Genomic DNA, 12,245 nt, shown 5'->3' with positions numbered 1-12,245 from the left:
ATCCACACCCCTCCCCACACCCAACATACAACCGTGGGGACATTTAAAAAGCAGGAGTATGGGAAGCCCATGGAAGTCTCCAGTTCATAGCACTTCCAAGGTCCAGCTTGGATAGGTTCAGTTCTGGTTCATCCCTCCTTTACCATAAGAAGTAGTCTGTGTTTGCAACTGAGTGACCTTCTCAGCCTCCTTGGCCATAGTAGTTTAGGGTCCAAGAGGATCTGTACTTTTTACCATCTCCATTCCTTTTTATCCAGGCTGCTGGTGTTTCCACCAGTATAATCCTCTTTAAGACATTGTGGGTTTTCCATGAATCTTACTGACATCCAGACCATTAGATCAGACGCAGACACGCATTTATTGAGGAGAAGATCTTCTCTATCTTGGGGTCCCTTGTAGTTTGCTGAGATTCCTAAAACCTACTCTTTAAGGGAGAGGGTCGAGGAGACATACTTTAAACTCCTTAGAGGGTCTTTATCTGTGAGGTTCCCCCTTAGATCTTTCTGAGTGCTTATGAAGAATCTTGTAGGTCTACTGTAAATTTGATCTTCTCCCAGAAGCTATTGTTAATTTTGAGACAATTTTCAATTTTAAAAATCGAAGACATTTTAGAATCTGAGCAGGCTGGCGATGAGAAACACTTCGGTTTTCAAACCCAGTAAGTCCTGGTTCCTTTCAATTTTCTCTAACGTTTTCTTAAAAATTACACAGTTCAGGGAATTCCCTGGTGGCCCAGTGGTTAGGAGTCTGTGGTCTCACTGCAGAGGGCCCGGGTTCAATCCCTGGCCAGGGAACTAACATCCCATAAACCTCACAGTGTGGCCCCCCCCCCCCCCCCCCCAAAAAAAAAATTACACAGTTCACTCTTTGGTTCACCTCTTTCTTCTTGCATTTTATCCTAGGCAGGAAGGAGAAGAGAGGTGGCACTTTCGATATTTTCCCTGGAAATCTTAGCTAGATCAAGGGTCAGCCAACCATAGCCCATGGACCAAATCCAGCTGCTGCCTGTTTTTGTAAACAAAGTTTTCCTGGAATGCAACCAAGCCCAGTGATTCATGCATTGTCAGTGGTTGGTTTTGAGCTATAACCACAGACTTGCAGAGTTGCAACAGAGACCATCTGCTTCTCAGCATCTCAGATATTTACCGTCTGGTCCTTTACAGATGACATCTGCTACATCACTGAGTTCACTAGGTACATTTTCTATTTTCCTTTTTACTTCTGGAGACAGTTGCTCTCCTTTGGGCCGCCACATAACAAGGGTCCCCTTTTCTCCAGCCCCCCATCACATCTTAGTCCTTCTGAGGCTCTCACCGGCAGTCTCCTCAAGGCCTCTTTAGCTCCTGTCGACTGGCCTAGTCAAGACCTGGTGCTTTGGATGTGTCAAGGCAGCCAATCTTCGTCCCGTTGCCGTATAACAAACCACCCCAAACTTAGGGGCATGAGACAATAATCTTTTCTGGAAAGAGCCAGTGTGGGTGGCCTGTCTCTGCTCCGAAAGTCTGGGGTCCCTGCTGGGGAGCCTTGAGGCTCCTCACGACTCGGTGGCTGGGGGTCGGGATTTGTCCGAAGCCTCATTGCTCCCATGGTAGGTGCCTGGGCTGCAAAAACTAGGACTGCTGACCCGAGTGTCCAGGCTTGTCGTGTCCACATGGCTGGGCTTCCTCACAACATGGTTGACTCAGGATGTAGGTCAGGGCCCTCAGTGTGAGTGTCCTGATGAGCATGGGGCTGGGGCCACATCACCTTTCCTCTCCTAACCTCACTTCCACGGCATTGGTTACAAGGAGTCCCAAGCACAGCTGGATTCAAGGTGTGTGTGTGTGTATGTGTGATATACTATGACCCTGCATCTTGATGCAAGGAGGTCCCAGAATGTGCAGACATGTTTAAAGCGGCCCTGCCTCAATTTCCTCATCTGTAAAATGGGGATGATAATAATTCCTACCTTGTGAGGGTGTGAGCATCACATGGGTTACTCCACGTAAGGTACGTGGGATAGCTCCTGGGGTTCTGTGACTGCTCTCTGACTCTCGGCTGTTATCATCGTCATCCTAACTTGTATAATAATTGTAATATGTACACTTACTCTGTGTCTGTCACCTGGTCTTTCCAGCTGAAATGAGACCTCCTCCTGAAAGGAGTTGAAGCCAAAGGAAGCTGCCTTCCTGAGCCTGTGCCACGGGCCAGGCAGGTACTAGGGGCTGCCATGCACTGTGTCACGAGGTTGTCACTGTCATCCTGCCTTCCCATCTTATTAAGAGAGAGATGCTGGCTGGTTCACGGGCAGAAGGCACTGAAGCAGTGGAGGCTGACACATGCCTGCGTCCAGGGCCTGCTGGTCACTCATTCCGCCCATTAGCTCTCCGTTCATTGTTTGCATGTTCGAGCAGTATATATGGAGCTCCCACGAAGTGCCTGGTCTTCCCATGGGTGGGCGAGCCGACCAGCCGGAACCCTGCCCGTATGGGTCTTCCCTTCTGGGGTCTTTGTGGCAAATTGTATTAGTGCTTTTGGCTCTCCATTCCACCTTCCTGGAAGCTGTCCATCCAAGCCTCTGGTGCCCTAACCCATGGCCGCAGTGCTTCCTGGGGGTGGCGTCTACCTCCCGCCCACTGATGTTGGCATGGCGGCGGTGGGGGGGGGCAGATATGCTGCAGCAGGAACTGTAGGGGCCATTCCAGGATTTCTCCAGCCCTCTCACTCTTTTCGCTCTTCCGTGAGGAAAGCCCGTTCCAAATTGCCTCCCCTTCAGCCTGGGTCCTGGGATGGGAAGTCATGGGGCACAGCTGAGCTCCTGACACGGGCTCTGAGTGAAAAAAATCAATGTGTGTTGCTGTGAAACCAGGGGGTGCTTGTTACCAGGCAAACCTGACTGATACAATCCTGGTGGAGGATCCAGAATGCTCATGGACAGGTGACCCAGTTGGTCTAGAACCAGAGTCATACCCAGGCAGTTAAGGGTGACCCAGGCTGGTCTAGAACCAGAGTCATACCCAGGCAGGGAAAATATGTTTCACTCAGTCCACGGGTCAAATAGCCGGACAGCTGTCACAGCCAGAGGCAGGTCACAGTCCCCGGCCTCCTGTTCTCCCCTCCCTACTCTGCTTGGTTATTTTATTTTACTCATACCCCCACCCTTTCAACAAAGGATTTGAAGTGGCTTACAATGCGAGGCACATTAAACAAACATAATAAAATCCAGACAGAAGCCACAATACTAATGTAAAAGAGAATGCAGGTATTATATTACAAAGGACCAGCGTTGCTAATGTACTTAGGTTTTTTCTTGGCTTCTGAGCTTCCTGGCAGCCAAGAGGAAAATAAATCGCGATCAAGTTTATAGTCTTCACTGGGGGATGGAGAAAGCATATAACACGCTCCTTGAGCCAGAGCTCTTCCCAGCACCCAATTTTAGAATAGAAAGCCCCTGGGGGATGCTACCTACGGGGGCGGCGTGACGGAGAGCCTCAGCGAGCCACATCCTTTCACAGTCTGCTTCATGGTCTGCCTTACACCCGAGGCCAGTGTGAGGTTCCGCTTCAGAGCCAGCTATTTACAACATCTCCAGGCTCAAGCGGAAACAAGCCCTGGGATTATCTCTCCATTTGGGGTCAAAAGGCATGAATTTCAGCGGCAAAATGGTCCACGCTGCAATCTTTGTTTTCTGCAGGATAAACGCTGAGGCCAGGCCCACGGGGCCTCCCGCTGCATTGCCCATGAGTTTCGGTAAATCTTTTGACAGGAGTCATTGTCTGGGACAGCGCCCCAAACGACTTCTCTAAACGGAGTCATTCATTTGGCAATAATGAGAGGCTGGCGGCCGCGCCCTGCTGATGGCAATGATTTCACACTGATGACCCATCTTGTCAGGGCATTTGTACACAGAATGCCGGCAGCGCCTCCAGCAGGGGAGAGGGCTGCCCTTGGGTCTAGGGTCTGGGCTGTGAGTTGGGGGTTCCTGGGGAGGAACCCCAGACATCAGCACCCCCTTTCCTTAAACTCAGGAAAAGGCTGCAGGGAGGGAGGGTGCGCCCCTTGTAAGTCAGGAGGACGGGCCAGGGGTTCATCTTGGGGCCCAGTGTCACTTTAGGACACTGACTTCACCTCTTTGGCCTTAGTTTTCTCATCTGTAAAATGGGATTAAAAACACCTACCCCTTGGGGGCTCTGCGAGTGTTAGAGAGCACAACACCATAAGGAGTTTTCTGTCCCAGACCCACGGAGGCACTCAGTAAGGGCTGTCACATGGGTAACTGGCAAGTGTAGAAGGGCCAGTGCCCTGCCACGGTGAACGCCCAGCAAGATGCCCAAGGAGGGGTGTGCAACCTTGACTGTGCGGTGGGGACATCTCCAGACTGAGCACCCCTGAGGGGCCGGCAGCGGGTCAGGACCAAGGCAGCGGCAGCCAGAAGTCCCTGTGCTTCCTCAGAGGCGGTCCCCGTGGAGCAGTTGCCCGTCTTATGCTTTGGAAACGTGGCATCGCCCCGCTCCTTGCTCTACGCCGCGTCTGGGAGCAGCGTCCTTACGGTCGTATGTAGCGTATCTTGCCCTCGCTCACGGCACATCCCCTTCCTGTAGGTGCAGAGACCACGCCCGGGTCTTGCACACCTGTCTGTGCCAGGCCTGATGCCGGGGCCGGGGCTGTGGGGCAGTTGTCTCCTGTGTCCCTTCTCCTGCTGCTTGCACCAGTCGGGGTGACTGGAGAGTGGCTGACCATCCCGGTTTCCCTGGGACCGTGTGCACTTTGGCGCTGGAGGTCCTGCGTCCTGGCACACGTCTCAGTCCCCAGCAGTCCTGGGGTCACCCTTGCAGCCTGTTGCCCATGTGGCCTTCCAGAGCAGCGGGCATCACCTTCCTTGATGTTGAGAGGGCAGGAGGGTGAGACGGGGCCCAGTGGGAGAGGCTGGGGCATCAGGAGGACGTGCGGTCCAGGGTGAGATGGTGGTGGAGGTCAGATCCCCGGCCCCCCAAGCACAGGTCTGCTTCCCACTGGCTGTTGGCACTTCTGGGTCCCCAGGGTTCTGCCCCCTTATTTCTCCTTATGCCCTCCCCCACCTAGCACCCCCGGGGAACCCAGGCATGGCTGAGCCCCCTCGGCTGGGCTTGGGGTTGGCGCCCTCCGTGGAGCCTAGCCCCGGCTCCTCTTTGCTTAGCTCCAGGGTCAGCAAACTACCGTTGACCGGCCACAACCAGCCCACTATCTATTTTTGTACACCTGGCAACCTAAGAACGGTTTTTATGTTTTTCGAAGACTGAAAGAAAAAAAAAAGTGTTTTGTGACATGTGAAAATCTTATGTGAAATTCAAATTTCTGTGAGTATAAATAAAGTTTTATTGGAACCCGGCCACACTCACTCACTCACCTGTAGTCTCTGGCTGCCATCCTGATCCAAGGGCAGCGGAGGCTGGATGACAAAAGCCTGGTCCTTTGAGGACAGTTTGCCAACTCCAGTTTGGAACCTTGTGGGAACGGTTTTGCTACCAATAGCTTCTTATAAAAAAACATGGAAGACTTCACCGATTTGCAGGTCATCCTTGCACAGGGGGCCATGCTAAGCTTCTCTGTACTGTTCCAATCGTTGTATATGTGCTGCCGAAGCAAGAGTTATATATATTTTTTCTAACCTACGAAATGGAGCAATTGCAAACATCCGCACCGTGCATTCTTTTAAAATTGTGGGAAAATGTACTTAACAGCGCGTGTAGGATTTAATAATCCGCAAGTGTATAATTCAGTGGCATTACATACCTTCAGTGTGTACCCAACACCACTATTTTTACCCAAAACTTTTTCACCACCGCTGTGAAGGTGAATTTTATCTGTCAGCTTGCCTGGGCTACAGGTGCCCAGGTGTTTGGTCCAACAGGATTCTGGGTGTGTGTGTGTGAGGGTGCTTTTGGATGAGGTTAGCATGTGAATCAGTGGACTGAATAAAGCACACTGCCCAGCCCCCATGCAGGTGGGCATCGCCCAACCCCTTGAACGCCTGTATAGAACAGAAAGGCTGACCCGCCCCAAGTCCGAGGGAGTTCTCCTGCCGGACGGCCCTCCAACTGGACCATCGGGTCTTCCTGCTTCTACAGCAGCTTCTGGACTTTGGGCTCCAACTGAGACATCAGCTCTGCAGACTTTGGATTTCCCAGCCTCCTGCGTAATCCTGTGAGCAATTCCTTCTAATAAATCTCTTTGTATCTATATCTGTACACGTATATCTGTATCTATATCCTTATCTGTACCTGTAGCCGTTTCTTTATATATTTATCTCCTTTCTCTCTGTGTCCTATTGCTCTGTTTCTCTGGAGAGCCCTGACTAACCCAACCCCCAACATAAGCTCTACCCGCGGTGCACGGCCCCCTGCCCCTCCCCCAGCCCCTGGTTACCTCCATCCTTCTGCTAATTTCCTCTTGGCTCCTTGGAGGGGGGGACAATCGTTCACTTCTATGACCTAGCTTTAACTCCAGGGGATGCCATTTCACAGGCTTGTTAATTTCAAGAGAACATCTGTTCTCACAAAAGCGGGGCAACTGTGTTCTCGGGGCCCCCAGGGGTGATGAGTCTCCGGTGCCTGGTTCCAGACAAGAAGTCTTGAGCTGGTGCTGCCCTTGTCTGGACTCGATCACGGATCACGGCTTCCCGGTAGGAACGTCTGAGCTGCACACGGGGAAGGACTCACGCGTCCCCTTGTCGCAAGCAGGCGGGGTCCTGTCTGAGCCCCCCCTGACTTTCTCCGCCTGTTCTAGTTTTCCTGTTCCCTCCTCGCCAGTTTCTCAAGACTGCCGAGCCGGAGCCCCGCGAGGCTGGAGCATCCTGGGCAGGAGGTGGCGCCAGGCCAGAGACTGGCTCGCAAGTCAGATCTCCTTCCCGCCCTTCAGCTCCCTCATCTGCGATTTGAGGATCAGAGACAGCCCCGGACACATGCAGGAGTTGCCCTCGGAACACACCCAGGACCCCGCGTTCGCAGAAGGTCTGCCCATTGACTCCAGTCCTCAGTTGACCCGAGAGAACCTGCTTTCCAAGGGGCTCGTACCGACCTTCCCTCTCTCCACATCCTCAGCGTTATTCCCAAGCGTGAGACTGAATGTCACCAGTCCGCTGGGCGTGAGATGGCCTTTCCGTGTCATCCATTTGTACTTCCCTCATGGTTGACATGGATCGTTTCTCCATCAGATCCGGGGCCGTTCCTTTTTCCTCTTTTGTGAAACACTGTTTGTATCTTTTCCTATTTAAAAATTCTTTTCCTATTGATTTGTAGGGACTCTTTATATATTTGTACATAAATTCTTCATCCATCACGCATGTTGCAAATACTTTCTCCCAGATTGTGGGTTGAAGTTCAATGTTCTTTACACTGTTTTTGATCATGATTTATACTTTTTATGGCTCCTTCTGGCTGCTGTTTGGACAGTGGACCATCCTGAGGACTGCTGTGGTCCGGGCCAAGAGGACCATGGCTTGGTGCAGCAGAGTGGGGGTGGGGAGAGGGGAGACGTGGGAAGGCGAGGAGACCTGCTGGCAGGTGTGAAGATGAGGACAAAAAGGCATCAAGACTGAGACTGGTTCAGGGAACTGTGTGTGCCGGAACCTTTAAATATTGTGGATCACAAGCTCCACTGAGGAAGGAGCTGCCCTGGCACAGGGACTCGGGCGCTCCCTTCTCCCCAGAGCCTGGGGTCACCCTCTCTGCTGTTGATGGAGAAAGGAGGAGCCACAGGCTGGGCCGGGCTCCTGGCTGTACCCTGCCTGGCCCCGCACGTCCTCCGGGTCAGGGCATCCTCCCCTTCCCTCTGGGCACCTGCTTGTCCTCTGATGCTCAGCCCCCCATCCTCCGGGACCTCTCCAGTGGCATTTAAAGCCCCTGGTCTCCCCCTCGACCCAGTTCCCTTCCCCTGCTGCCCTCCGACTGGATCTTCCCTTTCCCAGCCAGTCCCCTGGGTGGTGTGGGTACCACTTCCCTTACTTTCTCACTTCTCTTACCTGTGCCCTCCTTACCCCGCAGTCTGCCCTTGGTTCCTGCTGAGGTCATGGCCTCCTTGTAGCCAAATCCCACGGACGCCGCTCAGGCCTTGTCTCAGGAGACGTAGAACAGCGTTCCCAGGGCTGGGCTGTCTTCCTCCTTGAAGCGCCCGCTTCTCCTCATTCAACCTCATCAGATGAATGAAGCTCCTCCTTCCCTGCCCAGCTCTCCCTCAGGTTCCCCCCGGGGTTTGCCAGAGCCCTGTCTTCCTCCCCTGATGCCCTGGCTTTGGACAACCTCAGATGGGTCCATGGCTTCAGGGATGGTTGTGGGTGAATTGCATCTCCCAAAGGGATGTGTCCATGTCCCAACCCTGGTGCCTTTGAATGTGACCTTATTTGGACATAGAGTCTTCGCAGGTGTCCTAAAGATGTGTGTTAAGATGAGGCCCCACTGGAACCTGGTGTGCCTTCAATCCATCATGACTAGTGTCCTTGTAAGAAGAGGGGACCCACGGAGGAAGACGCTGTGTGAAGACACAGACAGAACCCCGTGTCATGACAGAAGCAGAGACACAGGTGATGCTTCTACAAAACAAGGAATGCCAAAGATCGCCAGCAAACCCCCAGAAGCTGGGAGAGGGGCCTGGACTAGATTCTCCCTCACGGCCTCGGAAGGAGCCAGCCTTGCCGACACCTTGATTTTGCTCCTGGCCTCCAGAACTGGAGAGAAGAAATGTCTGTTGTTTGAAGGCCCCCAGTCTGTGGTCCTTTGTTGCGGCCACCCCAGGACACTGGTACAGTGACCACTGACGTGTGGACAACTCCATATGGGGCTGGGGGCTCAGAACGGCCTCTGAGGGTGGGGATCCTGTAGCTGGCCACAGCCCAAGCGTCTCTGCTCGGGCCTCGAGGGGTCCCCAGCACCAGGCTCTGGACCAGGCCCCCAGTCAGAGAAAGGGGATGATTCCAGTGAAACCAGCCTGGTGGCAAGGGCCAAAGTCTCTGAGTTATAGTATTACCTTATTGGCAGAAAATGGAGACATTCATGCATTCAGTTAGGTTTTATCAAGCACCTACTCTGCTCCAGGCACGAGGACGTGTGAGGCTGTAGATCAAGGAGGTGTGGCTCCACCCCTAAGGCATCACGTTTCGTGGGGGAGGTAGGCGTGTCACCACAGAGTGTGACAAGTGCAGGAGCAGAGGGAAGCCCCCAGCCCAGCTCGGAGGTGAGGAAATTGTTCCTGGGGGAGAGGATTCCCAGCTGGGTTTTGAAAAGGGGAAGAGATTGGCTGAGCAAAGGCAGGGAGCGCTCTGGGCAAAGGGAACGGCTTGTGCAAAGGCCCTGTGGTGTGAGACAGCATCGCCTTCGGGAAATGACCTTCATCCTTAGAATGAAGGCAGGGGTGTGCCCGTGTGTGTGTGTAGTTAGTGATCCCCAGTGGATTGGGAATCTGGGTTCTTTCATGAAGGACTTTATGTGCTAAGCTTAGGAATTTTAAGAATTCTGAAAAAAATTTTTAACAAAACTGTGGTGTTCAGTTACCTGCTATGTGGCTCAGGGCAAACCTTTCGCCCTTGGGTTTCCATCTGTAAATGGGACCTGGGCTGGGCCCTTGCAGCTCAGATGTCCTCAGCCTCCAGACCCCAGCCTCCAGGGGAAGGAAGGGGACCCCTGGCAGCTGCCATCACATCCTTTGGCCCAGCCCAGGACACCCACCTGTGACTCCCGGCGCCCAGCCCTGTGGAGGAGCACGCTGTCTGTCCTGTGCGCTGCCATCAGCTCTGTGTAACGCGAGCCGGGCCACACGGCCATTACAACACCAACAAAAATCCCGCCTATTAATTCTGCAACAGGAGAGGGGACAACCTCGGGTGACTTATTGATCCATCAAGGACACATGTCAGTGATTGGAGTGAGGGGACTCTCAGCTGTCGGACAGTCTGTCAGATGAAGACCCCACCTGGGCACCCAGAGCAGCTTGAGCTCAGAGGCCAGAAACATCACTTTTTTAAAAAAATTAATTAATTTATTTATTTTTGGCTGCATTGGGTCTTCGCTGTGGTGCGCCGGCTTCTCACTGCAGTGGCTTCTCTTGTTGCGGAGCACGGGCTCTAGGCACACGAGCTTCAGTAGTCGTGGCTCGCGGGCTCTAGAGCGCAGGCTCAGTAGTTGTGGCACACGGGCTTATTTGCTCCGCGGCATGTGGGATCTTCCGGAGCAGGGCTCGAACCTGTGTTCCCTGCATTGGCAGGCGGACTCTCAACCACTGCGCCACCAGGGAAGTCCCAGAAGCATCACATTTGTACATTCACTTCCTTAGAGAGAGGCTGGTATTGACAATCCAATCTCAGTTCGCCAAAGAAACCGTTTAGGTGCCAACCGTAACTGCTGCTATGCAGTAACTCACCAGGGCTGCCGAGACTATCTGTGCTCCCACGAGAGGAGGCGCTGGGCTTACGTGAGAAGTTTGTTGAGGGATGGTCCAGGGTGGCAGGTGGGGCACGGAGCCGGGCCCCCCCACCGGCTCCTCTCTGACCTTTCAGCGCCCAGCCCCTGACTGCAGCCTGGAGCAGCCCTGCTGGATATGGTCTGCTCTCTCCCCCATGTCTCCAGTGCTGCCCTATGCTCACCCCATCTCCCCAGGCCCCCTTCACCAGCCATGGTCACCCCCTTCCCGATGATTCCAGCCGTGCTCCAGACACAGAAACCCGCCTACCCTTCCCGCAGGTCCTTTCCCGGGGTGCTGGGTGCCTTCCACCAACCAAGCGATATGGTGTTTCTCTTTCATGGTGTGTGCTTAAATATATAATATAGAATTTGCCTTTTTATCCATCTCTTTTTTTTTTTTGATCACCCCACGCAGTGTGCGGAACTTCCCCGACCAGGGATCGAACCCCTTCGCTCCTGCAGTAGAAGCACGGAGCCTTAACTACTGGACCACCAGGGAACTCCTTAGCCATCTTTCAAGTGTACAATTCAGTGACATGAACTACGTTCACAGTGTTTCGCAATCATCACCACCATCTATTCCCAAAACCCTTCCGTCGCTCCCGTGTGAGGGTTTCATAGAGTTAATGGTGATGATGCCGTGTCGTGGCACACGGACTGGGCTCCACCGTGCCCGCATAATCTCACCACATCCCCGCAGCAGCTCCGGCACATGGCTTTAGCGGTTGTCATCAGATCACAGACACCAAGAGCCCTCGCATGGGAGGGGACAATGTCGGGCTTGTCTGTCTCTAGCTGTGCCGGCTCATTCCCTAGGTAAAGGCTGCAGTTCCCCAGACTGGAGACCCCTGGGTTGGAGGAGGTGTATGAGCCTCAATTTGACACTTTTTTTTTTTTTTTTGCGGTACGCGGGCCTCTCACTGTTGTGGCCTCTCCCGTTGCGGAGCACAGGCTCCGGACGCGCAGGCTCAGCGGCCATGGCTCACGGGCCCAGCTGCTCCGCGGCAGGTGGGATCTTCCCGGACCGGGGCACGAACCCGTGTCCCCTGCATCGGCAGGCGGACTCTCAACCACTGCGCCACCAGGGAAGCCCTCAATTTGACACTTTATTGTAGGTCCCTGGGCTGGGCAGGCACTGCTGCTGTTATGTGCATGTCCTGATGCTATGGACGCACACCTACAGCAGGTGAACACCTGGTTAGCTCACACCTGGAGGCGAGTGGGAGGACCGTGGGCTGGGCCAGTCTGGGTCTGTTCCCAGCCTCTTGGAGACCAGCAGTGGCAGCCACTCTGACTTGTCCCCGTCGTTGTTCTCTTTTCTTTAGTAGCAATGGAACCTCTGACTCGTAGCTGGGCCCTGGAATGAAGACGACATCCCACCCCCCAACCTGCGGCCGCCTTTGGCTCTGGGACCAAGTTCCAGGGATGGGATGGGAGGGGGAGCCACTTCGGGCCGGCCCAAGAGGGAAGGGTCACCCCCCTCCCCTGTTGATGCAGAGTGGGGATGGCCCTCTCAGAACCGCGCAGAGGAGGGAGCCGCCAGGACTGGTGACAGAGCAGAGGATATGGGACCACCCTGGGGAAGGGGCTGCCCTGCCAGCCCGGCTCCCCTGTCTCTGCACAGTTAGGAGCCAGATATAAATCACTTTGTTTCAACCCTCTTCAACTGGCCCCTGACACAGCAGCCCAATTTTTACCCGGACTGTTCCACCCTTGTCATCATGTTTTATTCCGTAAACTGGGAACTCCTGGGGGGAGGAAAGTTCCTGATTCACCTTGTTCCTGCAGCCCCCCGCCCAGGGACCGCGCACGGACACTGTGGATAAGTATTTGCGG

The 12,245-nt window shown here is 54.0% G+C and overlaps 1 non-coding gene across 1 annotated transcript; it reads right to left on the bottom strand.

Moving 5' to 3' along the window:
• Positions 1 to 5,500: 5,500 nt before the first annotated feature.
• LOC114903327 lies at positions 5,501 to 5,604 on the bottom strand. Its single transcript, XR_003795712.1, has one exon. It is a non-coding gene; the product is annotated as a U6 spliceosomal RNA (small nuclear RNA).
• Positions 5,605 to 12,245: the final 6,641 nt, after the last annotated feature.

Source organism: Monodon monoceros, unplaced genomic scaffold (genome assembly GCF_005190385.1).
Source record: "Monodon monoceros isolate NGI ecotype Baffin Bay Population unplaced genomic scaffold, NGI_Narwhal_1 Super_Scaffold_20, whole genome shotgun sequence".
In the NCBI taxonomy this organism is placed as follows: Eukaryota; Metazoa; Chordata; class Mammalia; order Artiodactyla; family Monodontidae; genus Monodon; species Monodon monoceros.
The sequence above is the reverse complement of the archived record's forward strand: the minus strand, read 5'-3'. Positions and strand labels throughout refer to the sequence as shown.